This window comes from Phascolarctos cinereus, unplaced genomic scaffold (genome assembly GCF_003287225.1).
Source record: "Phascolarctos cinereus isolate Bilbo 61053 unplaced genomic scaffold, phaCin_HiC Scaffold_4;HRSCAF=312, whole genome shotgun sequence".
Classification (NCBI taxonomy): domain Eukaryota; kingdom Metazoa; phylum Chordata; class Mammalia; order Diprotodontia; family Phascolarctidae; genus Phascolarctos; species Phascolarctos cinereus.
In genome coordinates, this window is record NW_027555847.1 from 235,084,386 (window position 1) to 235,101,809 (window position 17,424).

General features: G+C 37.7%; 1 long non-coding RNA gene across 1 annotated transcript in view; it reads right to left on the reverse strand.

Moving 5' to 3' along the window:
- Window positions 1-973: 973 nt before the first annotated feature.
- Window positions 974-17,424, reverse strand: part of LOC110223818 (uncharacterized) — a 33,141-nt gene continuing 16,690 nt past the window's right edge. The window contains exon 3 of the long non-coding RNA XR_002328795.2: window positions 974-1,310. This is a non-coding gene — a long non-coding RNA (uncharacterized LOC110223818). The remainder of the gene's footprint in view (window positions 1,311-17,424) is intronic.

The window sequence follows — 17,424 nt, forward strand, 5'->3', positions numbered from 1 at the left end:
ACCGTCCTGGAGCAACCACTCTGGCTAGCTCAAAAACAAGGATCTACCCAGACACTCCTCTTCATACCAGAGTCTAGTGCTGATCTCACTGCTGCTCTGAGCTTAATTTCATAAGAACTGGCCTCCCTGGCTGGAGCAATCTAGGAGGCAATTGTAGTGTAGTGTAATACACTTGTAGTGTACTGTAGTGTATGTGTATGTACACTAAGTGTAGTGTATGTACACTTGCCTAAAAACCTGAGCGAGAAATTACTCATTTAGACTCCTACTCTATTCTAATCAGTATTAATTAATTTGATATGATTTCAAAGGAGTAGTAATTATAAGTTCCATATATTTGGGCCCCAGAGCTGTGAACTGCAGACTGTAAATTCACTTGTTTAATCACAGGAAGCTAACTAAGAACCTCTACCCTTTTTCCCCCTTGTTATGGTGACCAAGCCCAACTTGGTGGAAGTGATTTGATTGCATAGAAAATCCCCCAACTTATTTTTGTACTTCTGCACTTATGTCCAACATGAGCAGGTGATTATCTTATGACCACTTAGTCAATGGAGATGCCCTATGCTTCCCCCAGTCCAAGACACCCCCCCACCGATATACCATTATTTGGCTGATACATCATTTTTATCCCTTGAAGCAAGGTCTATCAACCAATGGGATTCTATATTTTGTGTAGCCCATCTAGAGTGTTCAGGTATCAAACCTTATAAAAATAAGGCCCTAGAGGAAGGTGGCATCTCAGATCATGAAGAAAATCTGAGGTCTAAAGGGGACCATGGACCCCTTTAATAAAGTGCCATTGGCTCAGAGCTCTGCCTTGGTGGTTTTCTTGCATATTGGACAATAAAAACCCCATGTCTGTTTGGGTTCACATTCTAGTGTTCATGAATTCCCATTTCCCCTCTGAATTCCTGAATTTCCTCTGAAAGACAACCTAAAATAAATATGACATCATAATAATGCAAAGGACATTTACTTAAAAGTACAGTTAAATACCAAGAAATTTGTATATATGTGTGTAATAGGCATCCCCACTACCAGTTTCCTGAAACTTTCTTAGTCCAGTTTGTACTACCTTTCTCCAGGCAATCAGCAAGTTCCTATCAAAGCAGCACAAGAGTCAGCTATCCTAGCTGACCACTCAGCCTTCTATACCTTTGATCCTGGCTTCTTGTGACTTCTCCTGGGCTAAGCTTCCTCTTCTGCTTCCTCTTTGATCTCTTCCTATACCTTCTTCTGCTGCTGGCTTCTCAAGCTTCCAATACCTCACCATCAGATGTTCTTGGTGGTCAATGACTCATCTTAACCTTTTGAGGAAAAATTCAATAAATCAACTTTTCTATCAGGTATAAACCCAAGAATCATTATGCAGTCTTCCCATAGTCCCCCAGGCAGCTTTTTTAATTTATGATTTTGTCAGACAGAACCCTTAAAATTCTAAAAATTGTCACATGCAAATAAGATAACGCACCACAACACCCTGTACCCATCATTACCTCAGTCAGTGCTCTGCCTTCAAACAAGTCTTCTCAGTATATTTATCAGGTCTTTATAAAAGTCTGTGTTTCTCCTTACCATTTTATCTGACAGACTATGCTTCTCAATCATTCCTTTTCTGCCCTTTTCAGTGAGCAAACTGAGAGAAATAATTTTCTCTCTTGTATTAATAACTCATTATTGAATCAGAACCAAGGTTTTCCCCCTTTTCTACTTCTCCATCCAGAAATCAACCAGTGTGGGAAATCCTTCTAAAAGACTTACCCAGCGCTGAGGTCTAATCAAAGACAGTAAAAGAAGTTCTAAGTTTGGGCTAATGTGAGGATTCCTGCTCATCATTTTTACTCAGACAGGTCTGGGAAAATGTGGATTCTACCTTTTGTCAAACTGGTGATATGGAAATTGACAAGTCTCTTTGACCAAGATTTGGGTGATCCAAGTCACATATTCCAAGACCTTCATTGTAATATAGCCCAGCCTTTCATTGTAATATTCATTTTCTCATTAACTATTAATCAATGAGGGTTGATTGCCACTCTGAGGAACACCTACTCTTCCAAGAGGATATGAACTGTGAGCCCATCACTACCAGGGGTCTTTTGTCTAAGAGAGATGGCCAAGTGACTATCCTTTTATTAACAAACATGTTGACATTATTAATAAAATTTTTAAATTACCCAGAAACTATGCATTTAGAGCCTTTTAAACATCATAAAACTACTCACATATGAGCAGGGTAGTATGTTATACTGGGGCAGTCTCAGACATTCATTGACTGTGTGACCTTGGGCAAATCACTTAACCCTGTTAGCATCAGTTTTTTCATCTGTAAAATTGCTGGAGAAGGAAATGACAAACCACTCCAGTATCTTTACCAAGAAAACCCCAAATGGGGTCACAAAGAGTCAGACACAAATGAACAGCAACAACAATTCAAGCGGTAAAGTTACTTCTCTTTGTGAGGTCCCCCTCTTTTTGCTGAGATCTAGTATTGATTAGAAAGATCAAATTTTGCTTTTGTTTTTGTTTTTCAGTCCAAAGCTGGACTGAATCTTCAACTTTCGCTTTCACTTTTCATGGCAGGCCAAATGGAAAAACTCATAGGAAGCATTTAAAGGATGCCCTGAAGTTTTGTTTTCTTTCTGCTGCAGCTATTTTGCCTCCTGAAGTGGTCTTGCTTAAACTTAGAAGACATTCTGAAATGCTGCCACTCTAAATAAGTATGGGTCACTTATTAAAAGGATTTGTTCTGCAAGGTTTGGATTCAAAGGGCTGCACTTGAGGACCTAGAGGGCCACATGTGGCCTCAAGGCTGCAGGTTCCCCACTCCTGTTCTAAACTCTTCCTTATTCTCCTGCTTGTGCCTATGTCGTAGTTTGTAGGCTCTTGCAGTCAGAAGATGCAGAACCCTGATGATGGCACCCAGATGAGTGTTCTTTTTTCATTAAACCTTATGTGAGTTAGATAAGATAGTGATGAGATAGCTATAGATAAGACAGCTTGATTTTACCTGGTTAGCATACTACCTCCCTGTATACATGTCATAGCAGGTTTTTCCAGAGCATGAAAAAGCAATTATAAGATTTACTAATTGTATTTTTGTGTGCAGCTCTGTCCCTGAGGCTACTGTTTATTTTCAATGCATTCATCCCTGATTAGAAATATTATCACAGGACAATATTTGATGAATCTGGATTTCTCTTGTGAGAAACAAATATGTGTACAAAATGTTTCCATTATTGAAATCTACAATCAAGAGAGACTTTCTTAGATTTAGGAATGGAAGTATAAATTACAACAAATTTTTTAATTTGTTTATTATTCCACTATAGAATTAAGCTATATGAATAATAATTCCAATAGGAAGCTAAGTTACTTGCTTTGTAAACCATAATTTTAAATTTATTTATATCTTCTTTTGTGGGCAAAGAATAAAACATATCACAGAGTCAAAGTAATTTGTTTGGCATTTAATATTGCTTTGCATTTCTATGATACTTTTCCTTCCTAGCAACTTAAAGTACTTTAAGGAGGTTAGATCAGTAATTCTTCGAGCGTAAGAGGTAAGGTGGGTAGGTGGCAAATATAATTTTTTTGGTTAGAAACCAGCCCAGTTTTTGCTAAGAAAATGGGATAGGTAATAAATTTGTACATTATTGAGCACATGCTTGATGCTTGCTGGAAATTAGAGCAGGTCTATACTTAGTCAATGACTTGGTTTCACATTTCTATAAGCATAGCTAAATATTTTCCAAAAAAATTTTTTTTTTTGCTTTTTAGTGAGGCAATTGGGATTAAGTGACTTGCCCAGGATTACACGGCTAGTAAGTGTCAAGTGCCTGAGGCCAGATTTGAATTCAGGTCCTCTTGACTCCAGGGCCAGTGCTCTATCCATTGCACCAGCTAGCTGCTCCTTTTGTTGTTGTTGTTGTTTTGGGTTTTTTTTTCTTTTTTGGTGAGGCATTTGGGGTTAAGTGACTTGCCCAGGGTCACAAAGCTAGTAAGCATCAAGTATCTGAGGCTGGATTTGAACTCAGATCCTCCTGACTGCAAGGCTGTAGCTATACACTGAGCTAATCAACTGAGAAAACTATAAGTAAAGAATGTTAAATCACTATATTGTTGGGTTTTGAAAACATTTCTAATCTCTAGGAATTAACATTAGCATGGTTGGCTTACTATATATCTACAGTTAATAAAATTTTACCTTCATATACTCATCTTTCTGGGAGGAACAAAGAAATAGTATAAAAGATCATTTAGAAAAGCATATGATAGGAAAAAATGGTGTGCCGGTCACATGCTAAGACAGAAGAATAACAGATATTGTCCTACTATTTGCTCAGCCAGTGTTGTACTGGTACTCATGAAATATAAGACCATTTACCTAAAAGTGTTGGACTTCGGCTAACTCTACTGTGTGACTCTGTATAAATCACTTAACCTTTCTGGTCTTCAGCATCTTCTTCTCTCTAATGAGAAGGTTGGACTCAATGACCTTGAAGGTTCTATTTGTTTCTAAATCTATGATCTAATGAGTGATGCTTTTTTGTGAGGATGTAGTAAAGTTTCTCAGTATCACAACAACAACCTTTACTCCCCATCAGTGCTGGTAGAGACACCACATTTAGACCCTAAAATCACAGTCATGCAACTGTGTTGACTGGGTACATTACAAATTTATGTTATCTGATCACAACTAGGCCCTTTCCTTAACAAGGTAATCCTTTTACTCCTCCTTACTTGATTCTCTATCCTGCTCCCCACAGCAGCGATTCCAAACTCTATCTTTTCTCATCAATTCTTCCACATCCCCCTTCCCTTCTCCTCAGGACCTTACTTCATATCTAATCAAGCTGTCTCTCTCCTTTTCTCAATGAAAAGGCTTGAGGAGAAATTAGGCTCTGAGAACCAGGGGTTCTTAGCTCTGGATTTTAGAGTACCTGGTTCATGGCCTGGAGAGGGCTAACTCCAAAGAATGGAGTCAGGCCTTTTCCACATTTGCTTGCTTATTATACAGAGACCCAAGGAAAAATCTCTTAAAGTTTAGATGTAAGTTTAATCTATATTATTAAAATTTTCTCTATCACACTAAGTCTAGAAATCAACAAAACAATAATTCAAGTTCTTATTTGTAGTTTATGCCAATTTCTGAGGTATAAATGTTCACACTAAAAATTTCATAATCAGTTGTTATAAGCCAGTAAGAGCTGGTTGGCCCTGTTTCTTCGTATCCAAGTAACAGTCAGAATACTAAATAAACCTGGTTACTGTGAGCTTCGGTTTCCTAATCTATAAAATGAAGCAATTGGAAGAGTTCTAAGATTCTTCCAGCTCTAATGTTGCACAATTATCTGATTTTCAAAATCTCAGTGGAAGAAAATTCTGTAATCCTGTGGAGGGTGTGGCAGGGATAGAAAATGAACATTCTCTTAAGATAGAAAAAGCTGAATTAATATGCAATCAACTTCTATTTTACTTAACTTTTCTTTCTGTTCCAAGTCCTTCCTTACCTGAAACCTAAATCCTTTGTTAAAGTGGTCTATAACTTCAATTTCTCTGCTCAGGGAAGATACAGAATACATTATCAATTCTTTTTTGCAGTGGTTAAACACATCTATTTGATATCTCATGTAAAAATTATTGATTTCAAATATTTTTAAGTGACATTATGCATAAATATTTTTGCAATACTTTAAACAATTAATAGCAAATGAATTATGAACTGTAGAAAAAACTACTATCATATAATACCCATCAGTTCCAAAATGTTGTCATTATTAGAGCAAGGCCATGTAGAATTGAGAAAGTGCTTCCTTTCATTTTTATTTCTTGATTCATTACAGTTCCATCCTTACACTAATCCCTTGCAATTGTCTAGAAAAAAATTGTATTTCCTATGGAAGTATTAAATGTGGGAATTATAGCAAAACATTCCCTGCTACTCCATCTTTTACATGGAGCTTTGTGCAAGATATTATGCCAGGTGCTGGTGAAAAAGATGAAAAATATCATAGCCTCCATCTTCAGGGAATTTACATTCTACTGGAGTGGAGTTGGAAATTGGATCTAGGATTTCATTTATATAAGGAACTCTTAAATCAGGAAACTCCCTCTTCAGTTCAGGGTGGCCACTTCTCTGCACTTTATAATCTTAGAGAATTAGCTAAAAATACTAAGAGGTTAAGTATCTGGCCCAGGATCACAGAGCCAAGACAATATATGTCAAAGACAGAAATTGAACCCAGGTTTTCCTTGCCCGGAGGACAGCATTCTATTCACTACTCCAGTGCTGACTTTGGGAGTGGGGTGGGGTGGAGAAAGTGACTGTGTACTCAAATAAGAATATGTGAAAGGTAAAGTGTGGTTGTTGTTGTTGTTGACATCACGGTTGATGTCTTGATTTGCACATGAATTGGATTTAAGTGAGGCAGAGTTGAGCAAAGTTGTCAGCCTTACTCTCTCTTCCAGTCATCCTGGTCCAGTGACAAGACAAAAGTAAAGATGACTGGCAATGGCCCAGGAGACAATGGATGACCTTGGCATCTTGATGTCTGACCAAGCTCTAAGCTTTCCACAATGCCTGCTTGAGCTGCCTTCGTGGATATTGGAAGAAATTATTCTCATCCACCCATTGTGCAGGAGGGGGCAGGGGAGAGGGGTAGTCCTCACATGTTTGGGGTAGACATCCCCCTAATTCACCAATGTGTTTGAGGCCTATTGGTTACCCTGAACCTGGTCTAGCCTGTCTACTAAAATAGTTTTACCAGGGTGTGGCTGCTGCACATGCTACAGCTTGGTGGAGCCACAGGTCAGAGCTGGGGGAGAGGTGGACACCAAAGGTGGACGAGCAGCCCTGAAAAGGACTCAGCAAGACCTCATATCAGAGATGCTACTCCTCCCTGAACACCTCAAACAAAAACTCAAACAAAAGAGAGAGCCAAAGTGCTCTAGGAAAATTTGAGGAGGTAGAGAACATTTTCAACCAGGATTGGGTGGGAGATCAGGGATGTCTACCAACACTAGTTAGTTAAAAACTGTAACTGGAGGAAAATAAATAAATAAATTTTTTTAAAAAGTGGTGGCAGACAGGACCACTGCAAAAAATAAAAAATAGAAAAGAATTTTGTTTTACTTAGGCTACACTGATAAGACACTTTGATCCTCACAACTAAGAATTATGAAGAGAAATTAAGGTTGTTCATCCTATGTACTTATATGTTTTTGCCCAGTTTAGAATAATGTGTTGTATATACGTAAGATCACAGCATCCCAAATCTAGAACTGGAAGGAGACTCAGGTCATCTAATATAACCCTCACTTGGTAGAGGAGTGAGGAAATTCAGTGACAGAGAGGTTGTGAACTGCCCAAGGTCACCCACCATAATAAGCAGCAGAGGCAGGGTATTCTTGATGATACTATAGTGTAGGTTACTACTAGTCCAGACAGGGATGTCTTCATTTGGTTATATTAGAAACTGTTATCTGTGGACATAAACCAAGTTAACTTTGAGACTATGATATAAATGTGTTTAAAAGGGGTTGTAACATTTTTATAAGCCCCTATGTACAATGTATGACTACCCTGAACTCTGAAGTTACCCTGAAGTGCTAGCTGCCTGCAAAATTTTTTGAAAATGTCAAGTACCATCCAAGTGGAAGGCATTATTCCCTACTGATTGTTTTACTATTCTGTGATACAACTGTAAAGAGGGAAGAATGCATTCCTTTCTAGATCCCCACTTACACACTATTTAATGTCACTTGAATTTACAGTGTAAAGTTGTTCAAGGCAGGAAAATTTTTGAAGTGAAAATCTTTTCTGTCTGTTCTCTTCTTTCCTGGGATAGAAAGTTAAAGAATTTGCTTGACTCCCTGTTCCTCTTTATTAATATGAAGAGAATGTTCCATTCATCAGAATTTTTGTCTCTTTGGTTATAGCATGTGTATTTGTATCTCATGTGAGATTTATCCAGAGTGATTCTCCTTAGAAAACCACACAAACTGTGCTACTCACAGGCATCTAATGCGGCACACATTATGGCCAAACCTAGAGAAGAGCAGCTCTGTCATGGCAGGCAGAAGCACACAGACCTCTTGCTACAAAATCATCCCAAATGAAAGTGATCTGTTATTCTGATTTCTGTAAGTATGGTTTTCATCTTATCTGCTTTAAGACACTTTTAGCCAATTCTCAGAATGCATTATGTTTTATGTACAAACATGAAAGGCCCATGAGAATCTTTTGATAGAAGGTAATTAGCTTATATGAAAGGGCTGTGAGACTAGAGCCATTATGATCACTGGCCTATGTCATCAGAGAGGACCAAAATGACATTACAGTATCAGGGTCAATGTACAGTGTGTCTGACTGTGGCTGAGCAAACCATTATGAGCTGAGGAAGATCTATCACAGGTCAGGCACAAATAGTCCACATGAACATTTGAAAAGATGTTTCCAAATTTGTGTATCTCATGCAGAGGTTCCCAAACTTATTTGGTCTACCACTCCCTTTTAAAAAAGTACTCAGCACTGCCCCCCCGGAAATCTTCTTTCTTTAACAGTTTTTTAAAAATTTGCATCATTTCAAAATATATAAAATATTTTTCAATGACTTATCTTAAATTTAATAATTCATTGGAAATTTGTGGGGTTTTTCCTGCATTGAAATTTTGATGACACAATATTGAATCATGTAACCATATAGTATCATATTATAAACAAATCATTACACACACATATTCCTGCTGGTACATGCTGGACTTCCCAACAATGCTCTACGTGTTTGCTTGCCAATACTTGCTTGTTAAGACCTGTCAGCAGACTTGACCGCTGATCAATTATAACTTGCATTTTGTGTGTTTATTTGGAAAATAATGTAATCGCTATGACTTTAATTCTGTTCCATAACAGATCAAACATGTACGAACGGTTTTTCAAAATGTTCTTATCTTCTTTCCTTATGCTTCCACCATCCCCTTATTTTTATTCAACACTCTCCAATTGCACCCAAGGCTACTACTACTTACCCTGGATCTTTGCAGTGCCCACTGGGGGGTAGTTTTGCCTACTTTGGAACCTATGATTCACATTTCTTCTGAACTACTGCAGTTCTGCTTTGCTCATAGAGCACAGCACCTTCTTTGATGCAGGCATGCCATACTGGGCAGCCCAGTGCCAGTGTCTCCTATGTCTCACAATCAATTCTAAAGTTCTTCAGAGAGATGTGGAGAGTGTCCTTATATCACTTCTTCTGAACTTCAGGTGAGTGCTTGCCTTGTGTGAGTTCTCCATAAAATGGTCTTTTGAACAAACATGTATTTGGCATTCAAACAATGTTACCAGCCTATTGTAGTTGTGCTCTCTGCAGCAGAGTTTCAATGCTTGGCAATTCAGTTTGAGAAAGGACTTCAGCATTTAATACCTTATCTTGCCAGGTGACAATTCAAATTGCCAGACGATTCAAATGGAAGCAGTTCAATTTTCTGGCATGGCGCTGGTATACTATCCAGGTTTCACAGGCATACAACAATGAGGTCAGCACAACAGCTCTGTGAATACCTCTTGTCTTCCACACTTTCAGACCCTCCAAAACACGGAACAAGCTTTGGAAATGAGTATGTCAACCTCATCATCTATGTGTATATTCCTGCAAAGTAAACTGCCAAGGTAAGTGAACTTATCCACAGCATTCAAAATTTCTCCATTTGTTGTAATCAGTGGCTCCATGTATGGATGTTATAGTGCTGGCTATTGGAGAACCTCTATTTTTTTGGTGCTAATTGTCAAGCCAAAATTAGCACAAGCAGCAATGATTCTATTCTTACTCTGTTGCATCTTAGCCTCAGAGGCTTCAGATACTGCACAATCATCTGTGAATAAAAAGTCATGCACCAACTCTCCTTTCACTGTAGTCTTATAGACTGTTCAAATTAAATAATTTATTATCAGTGGGGTAGTTGACCTTGATGCCATTTTTGTCTTTGTTGACAGAGTCTGACAACATCACTGAAAAAATCATGCTAAAAAGCATGAGAGTAAGCACACAAACCTGCTTCACTACATTGGTGACTGAGAAAGCATGAGAACATCACTCATTATCCAGAACTCATTCAAGCATGCTGTCATGAAAATGACAAACAATACTGATGACCTTCTCCAGGCAACCATATTTTATCATGATCTTCCACAAGCCCTCACAAAGGGCTTGGTCAGACTGACATTTTTCCAGGAGTCATCAGACAGCAAACAACATGTCAACCATTTCTCAGCCCTTTCTGAAGCTACACTGGCTCTCAGGTAGATGATCATTTTCCAGGTGAAGGGTCAGTTGGTTTAAGAGGACTCTGGAAAAAACTTGCCAGCAATGACTAAGACAGAGACTCCCTTGTGAGTGTCACAGGAAACCTATTTCCTTTTCCCTTATGGACAATGGAGGCATCCTTGATCCCCTGGTGGATAATTCCTCTTGCCATATAACCCAGAAAGTTTTATCTTTTATATGAGTGGTGGACCTCCTGCCTTGTAAATCTCAGCTGGAATGGAAACATTACCAGGCACTTTTGCAACATGAGAGGAGCCTAATGGCATTCAGAACCTCTTCTGCAGTTCATTCAGAACCTCTCCTGCAGTTGGAAGTTCAGCTAGGGAGGGCTTGACTTCAACCTGAGATATATGGTCAATGGTTCCAGTATTGGTTGATCACAGTCTGTTGAGAACACTATGGAAGTGTTCAACCCAACTTTCCAGGATCATGTCCTCATCACTAATCAGTGTGGCTTCATCAGCACTAAATAGCTAAGATACACCATAGGTCTTTGGCACATAAATAGCCTTCAGGGCATCATAGAACTGCGTTGGGTTGTTACTATCAGTGTAAAACTGAATTTAATTTGCATTTTTACTGAGCCAAGAATCCTACATCTCTCTAAGCTTTACTTGTGCTTTACTCTTGATGGAATTAAGTGCCGCCTTCTTAGAGATGGACAAACTATCCTGCTGGTAAACCCTGTGGAGTTCTCATTTTTTATTTCACAGCTGCTGAATTTCCTTATCATTTTCATCAAACCAATCCTGATGTTTGCGAGTGTTCTGGCCCAGATGAGTCAATGCAGTGCTGCTCACTCCTTTTCTGATCTACTGTTGCCAGCTATATGTTGGCTCAGGTTTCCCTCCAAGTCAGCAACAAATTGCATGTAGAAGCACTCTAATCTATTGATATTGAGTCTTCTGATAGCCATCTTATCTTGGGGTCACAGCTTCTGTTGAATGTCAGTGTTTATTTTGGAGAGGGTAAGTCCATGATCATATACTCCATCAGCCTATGCTCATTCTAGAACTTTGTACCACACTTTGCCTGCATCACTCTCCCATCCTGTCTTTTCTCCTTACGATTACATACCAATGTTTGCTGCAAGAGTACATCCAAAAAGTTTTATTGCATTTAGGTAAATTAAAGACAGTGTTGGTGATGAGGTCATGAGACACACAAGTCTTCAGTAGTAAGTACCCGCTGCTGTTGCTATTTCCGATTTCTTTCCTCCCAAGGACTCCCCACAATGTCTGATAGTCTGTGCCTTCTCTGGTGTTAAAGTCACCCAGAATTACAATCTTGTCTTCTTTCAGCACATTGATGATGAGGGTATCCAGGTCTTCATAAAATTTTTCTTTCATCTCATCAGGGTTTGTCATGGTGGGAGCATATGCACTTCGTGGTACACGGTGGCACAGCACTTTCCTGCAAGTGGCAACTGCATTGCCATGAGCCTATCCTTCACTCCTTTTGAAAGGCATACAATCTTGTTGACTAGATTAGATTTGACTAGATTAGACTAGATTCACAGCACTACCCATCACTGTGACCACTCCAGAAAAATGTGTATCCAGCTCCAACTTTGGTAATCTGGCCTTCATTCACCAGCTTTGTTTCACTCAGGGCTGCTATTTGGATGTGAAACCTGCTGAGTTCTCTACAAGAGCTGTTTGTCTTTCAGGTCTACTGGATTTTGTGTTGTCCATAAGCATGTACACATTCCATGTACCAATGGTGAGTGGGATCATCCTCACAAAAATTTTTGTACATTTTTTTGTTTCGACAACAGGATGGGATCCTCACCTGTTATGGTAATCAGGCCAAGGCTAGGTGAAGCAGACCATTTTGGGGCACCTTTTCTGGCCCCTAATTCACACCAGGAGGTGAGCAATGTAGTCCTTAAAAAGACTGCTCACACACTCAGGGGGCTGCCAAATCTTACTGCTGTTTCAATCCAGTGAGAATATGAACCTAGACTCTGCACCACCTATGTATAGAGTTGTGACTACAGTTCAATAGTGTACCTGCTGTTTCATCACTAGCCCATCTCCACAGGACTTCAAGTAGACAAAATAGTAACATAATAAAATAATAATATATTTGAATAGTAAAATAATAGAGTAGTAGAATGTAAAGTGGTAAAATGGTATGAATGATGCCTTTTGACTCATGCATAAATTGGACTTCAGTGAGGCAAAGTCATCAGTCTTACTCTCTCTTCCAGGGTCATTAAAGTCCAATGGCAAGACAAAAGTCAAAATGATTGGTGAAGTTTCGGGATGCAGGAGATGACCTTGGCATCTTCAATGTGTGACCAAGCTCTAAGCACTCCACAGCACTTGCTCGCACCACCTTCATCGCCCATTGGAACAAATTGTTCTCATCCACCTATTCTACCAGGGAAGTCTTTGCATGCTTGGGGTAAACCTGCCTCTAACTCACTGATGGATTTGTGGCCCTCAGTAACCCTCAACCTGGTTTAGCCCGTCTACCAAGATAGTTTACCAGGATGTGCTCTCTGCATTTAAAGCCACAGGTGAAAGTTGGGTGGCAAGTGGACATCAAAGGTGAATGAGGTTGGCAGCCCTCACACCAGAGATCCTTCAAACTCCCATTACAGTAGATTGAAGAACTGGGAGGAATTGGCTTGAATTCTACATCAGAAACTCATTTTTCATGGCCGTACAGATAGCAAATTTCCCTAATTACAAATCAGTCTTCAAAATATCCTGGAGAATTCACCAAAAAATTGTACTGGAACTAAAACATTATCATATACTGAAGTGACAATAGGTGCATACCATTGGATTTGTTGAATGCAACTGAAAGTGATTTATCTTCTAAATTATCTTATGAAATGACTGAGATGCAAGAAAAGGAGCCAAAAGTCCTTCCATAAATGATATTCAAATTAACTCTATTACTATGCTGACAAAGAATCATTGAATAAAAGTCTGAGTCATGCAGACATAGGAATGAAGGGATTTATGATGACACTTCAAGATCAGGTCGCCTTCACCAGAAATTATCAATTAATGCTGATTGTGTAAAGAAATGATAGAAAGTGGGCAATACACACTACAGGCAGAAAAATTTACCATATGCCAAATACCTAGTAAGACACAACTTAGTGGTATCTAGAATTATAAGTCAGACATAATCTATCTTTCATAAACCAACAGATGACAAATTCTAATGCTACTAATACAAACTTCAAAATATCCCTGAGAATTAAAAAACTTAACTGCACTAGACAGAAATGACTCATAAAAATTTAAGAACAGTGTTTCACATAGTTGTTGCCATATCAGATCTTTATAATCTCTAAGTTAAAGTTAAAATCAGTTAGAAGTCAAAAAGTTAAAACCAGTTAGAAGAGGTGGAGGTATATGCCTTTGTCCTACATGTCTAATATTGCTAGAGCAATACTGAAGATCCTATTAGTAAGCCCAAAGAAAATAAGTTTGTGTATCAATAGTTTGCTAATATTTTATTAAAATTTTTGCATTGGCATTAATTAAGAATATTGGTTTATAGTTTTCTTTCTATTTTGACTCTCCTTGGCTTAGATATAAGGACCATATTTATCTCAAAGAAGGAATTTGGTAGGATCCCTTCTTTTGCTATTTTTATAGACAATTTATAGAACATTTGAGTTAATTGTGCTTTGAATATTTGTTGGTAAATCCATCTAGCCCTGCCTGGATTTTTTTTTTCTTTAAGAGTTCTTTTATGGCTTGCTCAATTTCTTTTTTTATATTAAATTCTTTAAAATTTCTATTTCTCGTTCTGTTAATCTGGACATTTGATATGTTCACAAATATTCATGTATTTCATTTAAGTTGTTGGTTTTATTGGCACATAGTTGGGCAAAATAATTTCTAATAGTATCTTTTATTTCGTATTGTCATGAATTATCCTTTTTCATTTCTGAAACTGGTAATTTGCTTTTCTTCTTTTTTCTTTTTAGTCAAATTAGCTAATGGTTATTTTTTTTTCATAAAATAGTTCTGGTTTTATTTATTTATCAATGTCTTTTTTGCCTTCCATTAAGTAATCTCTTCATTGTTTTTCAGGATTTTGATATTTGGGGTTTTTTGATTTGTTGATCTAGGATTTTTTTTGGTTGCATCAATTCTTTGATCTATCTTTTTCCTTTCTTTTGTTGATGAAAATGTCTAGAGATATTTTTCCCTAGGACTACTTTGATTTTATATATCAAAAATTTTAGCATGTTGTCACATGATTGTTATTATCTTCAATGAAATAATTTATCATGTTATGATTTGCTCTTTGATCCACCAATTCTTTAGGATTAAATTATGTAGTCTGTAGTTGATTTTCAATCATTTCTTCAATAATCCTTCATTGAATATAATTTTTACTGTGTTGTGGTCAGTAAACACTATGTTTAATACATAGAAATGGCCACTAAATCATATATAAGAATCACTGCAGGCTACATACTAACTTAGAAAACCACATATTAATATTATCTAGTTTTTATTTATTTAGTTTAATATTTCCAAATTACATTTTAATCTGGTTCAGGCCATGGGGGATGTATTTGACACCTCTACCTAATAGATTGCTTAGTTTTGTAAAAATTCCAGATACAGAAAGTAATATGCATACTGTTCTCTATTCACATTCAATAACCTCCAGAGGTCTATAACATCTAGCTTTTCTAAAATTCTATTCAGGTCCTTAACTTCTCTCTTGTTTATTTTTTTGGTTAGATTTATCTAGTTCTGATAGAAGTATATTGAGGAACACCACTATTATAGTTTTATTGTTTATTTCTTCCTATAACTCATGTAACTTTTCCTTTAAGTATTTAGATACTATGTCATTTGGCAAATATATGTTAACTATTAAAATTAATTCATGTCCTATGACATCTATCAGCAAAACATATTTTCTTTGTTCATCTCTCTGAATTGTCTATTTTTGTTGTTGCCTTGATTGAAATTGTAATTGCTACACTTTCTTTTTTGAGCTCAACTGAAACATAAATTTTGCTCTAACTCCTTATATTAATACGAGTCTTTATATTTCAAATGTGTTTCTTATAAACAACATGTTTTTGGATCCTGCTTTCTAATCCATTCTGCTAGCCTTTTCTGTTATATGGTTGAGTTCATTCTATTCACATTTGTAGTAATGGTCATTGATTGTGTATTTTCCTCCATCCTATTCTCTTATACCTTTTCCTTTCTTTGCTCTGTGACCCTTCTTTATCACAGGTTCTCACCCTTTTCTTTTCTTTTTAGGTTCCTCTTCACAATACCCTCCCACAAGCTTAGATTTTGTTTTGTTTATGGCTAAATCATTCTTGAATTCCTTCCTCTTATTTCCCCCTTTCCTCTCTACCTGTTTTTTTCTGCTTCCCTGTTGAGCTGAGTGTATTTTTGCACTAAACTATGTGTTTCTATCCTTCTTTTAACTATTTCAGATTAAAGTTACATATTCATTGATGCCCTTTCCCCTCTCCAATTTCCATATTTGTATAGGCTTCTACTACATACCTTGATTATTTGAAGTAAAAAATCGAATTTGAAGTAATATCCTTCTCTTAACAGCATCAAAGATCTTTTTTGACCTTTCTTGACTCACTCCAATTTGCATTTGCTAATCTGCCTGGTTTCAACTCCAAGGAATAAGATGTCCCACCTAGGACAGCTAAACCCACCACCTAGCTGCTGACTCAAGTCTTAATTGACACTACTTCCCTCAGCATCCTTTCTCCTCTGATTGGAAGGCTGGAGAATGGAGTATCAAACTCCTCCCAGTGCCTTCCTTTACAGAGGGCAGAAACAGGACTCACTCCACTTTGCATCTACTGCTCTGCCTTGTTTCAGGGAAAACCATGATGAGAAAGCCCCTATACTGGGGACCCCCTAGTGTCCTCCCCTCTACCCACTTTCTTGCCTTCTTTTGTTTGTTATCTCCCCCTTTAAATTGTAAGCTCTTTGAAGGCAGGAACTATCTTATTATTAGTTGTATCTCCAGCTTGGCTCAGCAAGTGGCACATATCAAGAACTTAATAAATGTTTATTGAATTAGATTGGGTTGGATTGCATTGGCCCTCTCCACTACATTGTACACTCTTGACTACTCACCTCCTTTAAGCTCAATCTTTTCTAGGCTCTTCTGTCTACCTGTTTCCTCCTACTTGCTCCTTCTCAGTCCCTTCTGCCAGTTTATTCCATATAATATCTGCTAATTGTAGATGCTATCCAAGTTTCTGTCCTAAGACCCCTATTCTTTTTTCTTTATACTATCTCTTAGAGACTTTGTTGGCTCCATGGGTTTAATTATGATCTCATTATTCTATCTCCCACTTCTATGCCTTTACATGGCCATTTTCCACCTTCAAATGCACTCCCTTCTCACCTCCTCCCCACTGAATCCCTCTCTTTAAGATGCAACGTAAGCATCATTCTATATGAAGCCTTTCCTAATACTTCCAATTACTAAGTGCCCTAGCAAGCTACCTTGTATTTAACTACTCTGTATTTATTTATACTTTATTCTCTTTATTTTATACATACTTCTATATGTTCTTGTTATCTCACTTATTACAGTATAAACTCTTTGGGAAAAGGAAAATGAAAAATGTTGGAGGGGCTATGAAAAAATAGGTATGTTGATGCACCACGGACCTGTGAATGCATACAACCATTTTGAAGAGCAATTTGGAATTAGACACAGAAAATGTTACTAAATAGTTAAGGCCCTTTAACCCAGATAACCCTTAGAATTCTGAGAGGTAAAGTAGCCTTGCCTTGGGGACCCTACCTGCCAAAGGGAAGATTTGAAAAGTAGCTCCAGAGCCCGTGCTACACAATTGTTAGGACACCCTAGCTTAGGATTTCTATTCTTTCTTCCTTTCTGATTTCTTTGTTATCTGACAATCCTTAGATGCCATAGTGATTACCATGTCTTAATGACATGCTGCAGCAATGAGGACCCAATTTTTTTCAAGCTAGCTTTCCTGAAGACTTCAAATCAGTGGAATGTAAGGGGGAAATTGAAGTTAAGTATGAAAACTGTGTTTCTCTATGCCTCCAGAAAATACAGGCCCACATTTGTTTTTCTGTGGCATTCA